Here is an 8,310-nt window from a genome sequence, read left to right as displayed (position 1 = left end):
AGTTCCATGTCCAGATACGTTCTGTTGCCAGAGACCAGCTCAGAAAATAGCCCAGCTCACTCAAGCAGCATGCAAGTAAAACATAATCACACTAGAACTTTAGAAAAAGAGGAAGCATAACAGGCAAAAGGAGTTCATTTGGTCCATCTTTCCCATTTGGTTGTTTGTACTTTAATGATTCAAGGAACTCACAAAGCCATTTGTTGAGGAATTGCAAGGAATCTGCTTCAGCAACACACCAGGGTAACTTGTTCAAGAAATCCACAGTCCCTGGAGTAAACAATGTATCCTGTCACAAATAGATACATTAATATCATGTGCCATCCAGGGTGAGTCATGCCTTGCGCCTGTTACTTGCTGGGATTGGCTCTGGCTCCCCTGCAACCCCATATTGGATGAAGAGGTTAGAAAATAAATTGATGGGTATACTGGAATTAGTAGGATGCTTTCTTCATTAATAAAACTTCCTCCCCAATTTTTGTCCTACATGATGCTAGATTCCTTGCTCTTTGAATTTTCTTTTTGTTCTCCTCTTTCCTTCTGCTGCATTCTCCAGACACCACTGTAACAGACGATGATAGAAATATCTTCTGCTGAACAACAGTCCAGCAGACTTTTTGTGACTTAGCTTGAAACCCCAAGGAAATGAATGCCGATGAAAGACAGATGGCTAGTATGGAAGTCTGATACCTCCAACATTTTGCCAGTCTCCATGGTGATGATAGATGTTACAGGGATGCTTGAAAAAGTGGTTATTACATTTCTGGTGGCCACTGAAGGAGTTGGAAACAAATGTTTGTAATTAATGGACAGTGGCTGTGGTGTCGTCAATAAAAACAATGCAGCCTATGTGCCACAGGATAACCGCGAGTAGTTTGATACCTTTGTTTTATTAGTTACGCTACCACTGTTTTCATATCTCAGCTTCTGAGGTTTTCTGTCAAGGCTATGGCCATATCCTTCATTTAAACTGCATACAGTAGCATTCAGACAGTCGGTCTCTGTTGAAAATAAATGCTTCACTGATGTGGTGGTGGTCACCGGTGTGGAAAGACCCTTTCAAACAACTGTTTTTCTCTCCCTAGTGGAAATTGGTATTATTCCACTAAATACCATTTCCCTGCTACAGATCCATAGGATAGAGGCTCATATTAGCCATCACCCTGTACCGTCACTTATCTAGGTACTGAAAACTCCTCCATTCTCTAGGAGCGGGGGTACATTAAACCACATGGTGTCATATTTGGAGTATAGCTCAACTAGACTCACAGACCTGGATTCAATAACCAGGTTTCCAGGAGACAGGAACAAGACATGACCTTTCAGAATGAAAGAGAAGAATATTTGCCTTTCCTGTTTTCAGCTCAGTTTGTCACTGATAGTTTATTGATAAATTACAACACGCTTGACTTCAGGAAGTAAATACAACCTCTTAGGCTGGTCACACCCAACCAACACAGAACTTTCTATGAAAGAAGACAACAAAAATGGAAGGAGATTCTAAAAAAATACTGTGAAATGATAGTGAATTTTAAAAGTAGTTTAATTATATTGTACTTGGCCCATGTCTGCTTTTTGAGTACTTTCAACAGACTAAACACTGTAATTACTGCGCTTGAACCAGAGAACACATTAACCTCTATTCCCAGAAATTACATTTACATCTCCTCTTTTTTGAACCTAATCTATCATTTAAAACACTCAACCATAAGAGCCATCACTCCTCCAAAGCACACTGTGTTGTACTGGAAACTCAGCTGTGTTGTAATGTTTCTCAAGTGCTCTTTAATGTTCAGCTCTCTTGGACTATCCATTTGTATTCATGTCAATGCTAATTATTTCATATGCTCTTACTGACATTTTTGTGTGGTTTGTGATGGCTGAATGAAGCTGTAATCACAGTAGTTTCAGAGAATAGAGGGATTTGACCAAAAATATGTGTCCTTGACTTTTAAGATGCATCTTTTCCAGAGTTGCTGGTTTAAACTCTGTTTGTCCTGGGCTGTCCTGGAGTGACCTGAAAGCATGTCAACCCATCTTTTTCTGCTATGGAGCACAAGACCAAAGACGTTTTTTTAACCTTTCTAACTTTTCATGGATGACTACAGTAAACAAGAATATTTCGATTTTCATTTTGAGGTCTGCTTTTACACTACAAGAAAATGCCTGTCCAGAAATTTAGAAATGCAACTACCAATAATAAAACAAGAAAAAAAAATACAAATAAGGACATCCATCCAGATTCCATCCAACATGAGATATTTTTTTCATTCTTCATGCACAGGGACAATTCCCGACCTTTTAATGAGAAATACTTTTTCATCACTATCCAATAATCTCTCTGTCAAAATCACAAGAGATTAAATTTTCTTTTTTTTTATTACGTCTGTGTCCTGGGAGTTTCACTTCATACATGATATCTAAACAAGTCACCTTGTGAGTGGGAAGAGTTTTCCTCTCTGTCATACAGTGGCAGTACCAGGAATCTTATAGCCTTTTCACTGAAATTCTAGTATGCATCAAATGATGAATCTTCCAAATGAGACTTGGTCTTTTCAGCAGTTGTCGGTGTTCACTGCAGAACACTTAATTCTTTGTCTTTCAAGGAAAAAGGTGATTTTCCTTTATTTTAATCTCTCTGGTGTCTGTGTATTGGACTTTGAGCTAATGCCTGTTGGATTAAAGGTCAGGGTTCAAAGCAACATCTGCTGTTATTCACTAGTGGATTATTTCCAGACAGAGTGGTGAGGCGTGTTTAACTGGTTTATTCATGGCCCAGTAACCACTCACAGATTGAGCTGAGCTTTGATTTTAGTGGAGAAGCACAGGGAAGTGACCCACAGGCAAACTGCCAATTCTCATTTCATGTGAGGGGTTATAGACACAGAATTGGCTCACGTGTCTTGGCAGGACAACCTACACATCTGATGATCATTTCCTCACTTGGGTGCTATTGGAACTACTGCTGTATGTTGTAAATACTTGAGTGTACTTGATTGTTATTATACTTGGCACAATGAATCCACACTTTAAATCTTGGTTATTTTTTTCCCTATAGAATACTTATTTTTACATGAATATATTAATGAATCACAAAGTTCTCAGAGGGAACAATATCGAACATTGGAAACATATGAAACATATTCAAATAGTGTAATGCACAAAGACCAGTAATGTACCAGAGCTGTAGCAGATTTGTATTGTATTGTTTTTATAAAGTATAAAGGCGGAGATGATCATTCAACATCACCTCTGTCTTAAGGGATAGACTCCATCATTTGTCTGGTAATTCGCTCATGTGGGAAGTTGTCAGCATTAGTTAGCTAATTTAGCCAAATTTAGTTAAATTTTAGTAAGCTAAATTTAAAGGAACAAATAAAGGTTAATTTCACCCTGCAAAGTAGAAAGAAAAATATATGTTTCAGCTGTTGAGTTTGCTTCAGATGTGAGCAACAAAAGCTTATTGTACAAAAATATGTGACACCTGAAGAAGGCTGCACGGACGAAACGTTGTGTTCTCTTTCTTCTTTTTTTCAGCATGGAATAAACCTATTACTTATTCCTTTGCAGCCTACGCATCCTGACGCAGCTACCCACCTGAACTACAACCTTTTATATTTTTGGTCATGGTCACATCAAGGTGGAATTCAGAGTGCAACAAAAGGACTGGACTGCTGAATTGCTGATGTTTGACTGCAATTGAGAGTATTCTGCTAATGAAGACATTCAAGTAGGTGGCTGCATCAGCTGCATAGGCTACAAAGGAACAGTTAAAGGTTTATTCTATGCTGAAAGAAAGTAAAAAGAGACACAACGTCGCAGGTGTGTGAAAGTAACACCTTCACATACTTGAAGAAGGCTCCACGGTCGAAATGTTGTATCTCTTTTCTTTTCCTTTGTGTTCTACTACTACCTGTTGCATATTGGTACATTAAAATTGGGTATTTTTTCTTTCCAAATACGTCTCCTGTTCGGCCTAGACCCCGGAAATAATACGTTAGCTTCAGAATTCGCCATTCATATGAATGGGTCGTCAGGGTATTAGCGTGCTCATATACTGTCTAGAACGGATTTACCCGTTTTTCTTCTTTACAGAGTTTAATCCATCAGTGAGGTTTTATAGTAACAGCATAGACAAGTTACTCTTCAGCACCCTGGAGAGCTCCATACCGACAGTTCTGACAAGCTCCGTGAAGTTGGCCCCCTACAGACAGCACAAACGACGAAAGCCGTTAGTGCTACGTTTGTGCTGGTTTGTGCCGTTGAAATTGGCGTTTGTGCTGCTTTCGTTTCCGAGATGTAGCGTATAGATATATACGTCACTCAGCCCCCCCCCCCCCCCCTACAATGTTGTAGGGAAACCAAACCGGTTTCATTCTTTAGTGCTACGTTTGCTGCTTTCTTTCCCGAGATAAAACACCTTGTTTTTCCGGTGATCACGTGACCATTTCACCTCCAGTGACCCCGTTTGCCGAGTTCAAGTGCTCTGTTACAGTTTAGCTCGTACGCTTAACATTTTAAAGACAATCAATATCCATAAACAAATGAGCCTCCTTAAATGTGAATAATACTATGACGTGCCAACAAGTTAACCATCTATGACATAAACCTGTGGTTGTAATGTATGAAATTCACCGTGACTGTAAGATCTATGGATTTTATTTTCTAGTGCACATTTTCCTTTCTTTCCCTACCATGACACGCTGTTGCCAGACGCGTTACTGTGGGATACCAGCGTGACAAGACCTCCACAGCATGTCATGATGGGGAGTCCATGTATATCGCGGCAGTGTCTATCACGACTGGTGCCTTCCTTCCATGCCACCCTGGCACCGCTGTCGCAACAAAGGCCGCATATCAGGATATGATATACTCAGATAGTAAGTGTCCCGATATAGGGCTTCATGTCGCGACATGGGCATGACAATTTTTGTCATATCACGATATATAGACTCCATGTCGCGAGATGGGGGTTGGGCGTTTTGGCTGGGTATGTCATATCGCGATATAGGGCATTTCAAATCGCGACTTATGGCCGGGGGGGGGGCGGGGGTACGCCATATCGCGATATGCGGGATCCATGTCGCGACATGGGGGCGGGGGCGTTTTGTCAGTGTATGTCATATCGCGATATAGGGCATTTCATGTCGCGACATCAGGGCGGGCACTTTTGCGGGGGGGGGGGGGTATATTATATCGCGATATGTGGACTCCATATTGCGACATGGGGGTGAGCATTTTGTCGGGGGTAAGCCATATCGCGATATGCGGGGTCCAATTCCCGACATGGGGAGGGGCGTTTTGTCGGGGTATGTCATATAGCGATATATGGACTTAATGTTGAGACAGTGGTACCACGACAGTGATGCGCCAGTCGCAATGGGTGTCGCGATGTGATCGTGATGCGCGCACTCCTATCGTGACTATCGGAGTCGTGAATGCACTGTGGATACCATGACATTCTTTGTCTGCTTTTCAGTTTTGACCTCAGTGCGACTTCTCTTAGATTGATCAGTAATTGGAAACCAATGGATGTGTAACTGTATATCCAGCGTGCTCATACAGCACACACGGTACATACAGAACTTCCGCTGTGGCGCTTTACCCAATCAGAGTGTCGATTCTCACTCTTCACCCAGTCGCGGCCCGAGCTGTTCGGGGGTTTAGCCAATCACGGGTCTGAGAGCTGTTCAACCAAGCAGCGCCGGGTAGATCGGCTTGTTTACTGTGAATGAGAACTTATTTTTAAAATGCTTTACTTATTTGCAAAATAACTACTTCAGATTATTTTTTAACGTCTTTATTGGTTCACAATATCCCGTACTCTTCGAAATAAATACATTTTTATTTGCAATATAACTGTCTCCGCTGTATATTACAGTATATTAAAAAAGCAGCGAAAACCGCTAATTTAAAGGTATCTGCATAAAATATTAGTATTAATGTTTCTATATTAAGGGCACTTATAATAAACTCCGATTGCTATTTTTAAATGTGTACATTGAAATATCCGCTGATTATTGCATTTAAATGAAAAACAATAAGAAAATCACAATAATATACAGACTTTTTCCCATAATGTATATGCTGTCGCCAAGTTGCTCAATCTGAGAGGTCTGTGATGACTCCTAGCTACCGCTAGACGTCGCCAAAACGGTCTCAAGACTGCTTATCATTTAATTGGTTCTTTCGGTCATGTATTATTACTACTACTATATAGCCCTTTTCTGTCACTCCGCTCACCTGCACCCACCTGGATTATGTGACGGCTGTCAACGTACGATCACTACACGTCAGCTATCAGAGGGAAGGAGCACACAGTAATAAAGCCAATTCATAGATGGGTATTATTAGGAGGCTATGACTGGTAAAGGCCTGGTGGCTAATTTCCATAACTCGATTGAAAGGATTGTGGATTTCTCATCCGGGGTTAATCTTTAGGTTTATCTTTATTGTTGCAATCAAAATTGATTACAGTTTTGAATGCTTGGTGAGAAGCCCGACAATTTCCGATTTGCCCTTATCGACTGTTATTTGGTGTTTTCCTCGGATAGTTTAATAACGATTTAGAAAAAAGAAGGAGCAGAGGGGAAAATCAAGTTTGTTCGCTTAATAAAAGTAACCAGCGTCATTTAGAGTACATGAAAGCACGTTAATATGAGTTAATTACTGCTTATGCTGGAATTATCCTTTTTGAGTAAATTGAACACGTCTACACTTTAAAGAGTGAGTGAAAGAGAAAATGAATCTTTATAGTGTACACTACTGCTCAAAACAGACGTTAGATTTAGGTATTAGGTATTTTGTGATATAGAATTTGACCATATTAATTATGTAAATAGCTAGATAGCACTACGGAAATTTGCAACGGGAATCACTTTATGAACTCGTCTCAAGATCTGATAATGACCATTATTTTGAATTAATTTTAAAAAACAAACGCACATTGAAAAAAATGTTCGAATCTTACTGTACGTCCAACTACCCTGCAAATATGTTCAGTAGAATTATTTATGATGATATGTTGAAATAATAGGTTATGTTACCAAGAAACAAGCAGTGGGTCAAACAACATCATTAACATAAGCCTAACATTACCCGTATCTTAATTTTTATCCTCTACAACTGTTAAATTGTTAAAGCGAGTGAACTCTGCAGCTGTTGTGGGCAGAGCTCTATACAAGACAGAGGGGAGAGAGATCGTTGGCTCTAGGGGGCGCCCGCCACCGCAGCAATGTTATAGATACACAGACCACAATGAAAGGGAGGCAACAGACTGGTGTAGATCGTCGTAAGTAAAATAAACTTTCTTGTCTGGTAAAACAGTACCGTTAAAATAACTGTAATTGGACAGTCATGCTTTAAAGTAAGTCGTTTTAAAAGGTGTGTAGATGGACATTATACATTTCATCTACTGATACTTGAGTTATTGGCCTGTGCAATGGGTTTCTAGTCATTTACTTGTGTGAAGCACATAAGGCCCGAAAGCCCAGCGACAACCAAACCGGTAAATTCCAACCGCCACAATTTTCATTTTTTCCTTGATCGTGACATTTAAAAAAATCTTCAAAACGTGGATGCTTTCTTCCAGGTTTAAATTTGTATATACATATAAACGTACACAACTGTAATCCAGTACTGATCACATGTACCACATATCTAAAATTATTAATTACTTGGAAAAATGTTAGGACAATTTGGGTTTTCTTCTTAAGGTCGTATACAACATGTAAACCATTATGTATCTATGCCTGAGGTGTGACTGTACCGATGAAAAATAATGCAGATGTTATCAGTGCTTTTTAAAATGTAAAATTTTGCAGGTGTTACAATATATTTGGATATTCTCTCTTTGGATATACTGAGGATATACTGAGGTGCTCGCCAAGAAACAGCAGCAACGTGCTTAATATTTGGATTTTATCCGTTTCTAAAAAGTCTTCTTCATGCCAAGGTATAGTATGGTATGAGGTGAAGTTTTGTCTGAAAGACAAGAGCAGCGCTACCTGTGGGAGCGGTAGGTTGTTCTTGTAATACTTATCGGAGAATACTCGACCGATTATATAACTTGGCACACATCTACACAAGCTCGCATATTTCCAAAGCAGATGTATTTAAAGCTTAATTCAAATAGAAAAAAAAACTGCACATTATTGTAGAGAAACTGCAATGTGTTCAATTTTGTTCAATGTACCTTTTTCATTGCTGCAGCAATGACACTGGCATAGTGTATGCGTAGATGGGTGGCTGTGCTGTGGACTGGGAGGCGCCAGAGTTTGAGAGAAGTCACGCCTTCTCGGGGTGTTGCTT

This window comes from Lepisosteus oculatus, chromosome 8 (genome assembly GCF_040954835.1).
Source record: "Lepisosteus oculatus isolate fLepOcu1 chromosome 8, fLepOcu1.hap2, whole genome shotgun sequence".
Taxonomy (NCBI): domain Eukaryota; kingdom Metazoa; phylum Chordata; class Actinopteri; order Semionotiformes; family Lepisosteidae; genus Lepisosteus; species Lepisosteus oculatus.
The sequence above is the reverse complement of the archived record's forward strand: the minus strand, read 5'-3'. Positions refer to the sequence as shown.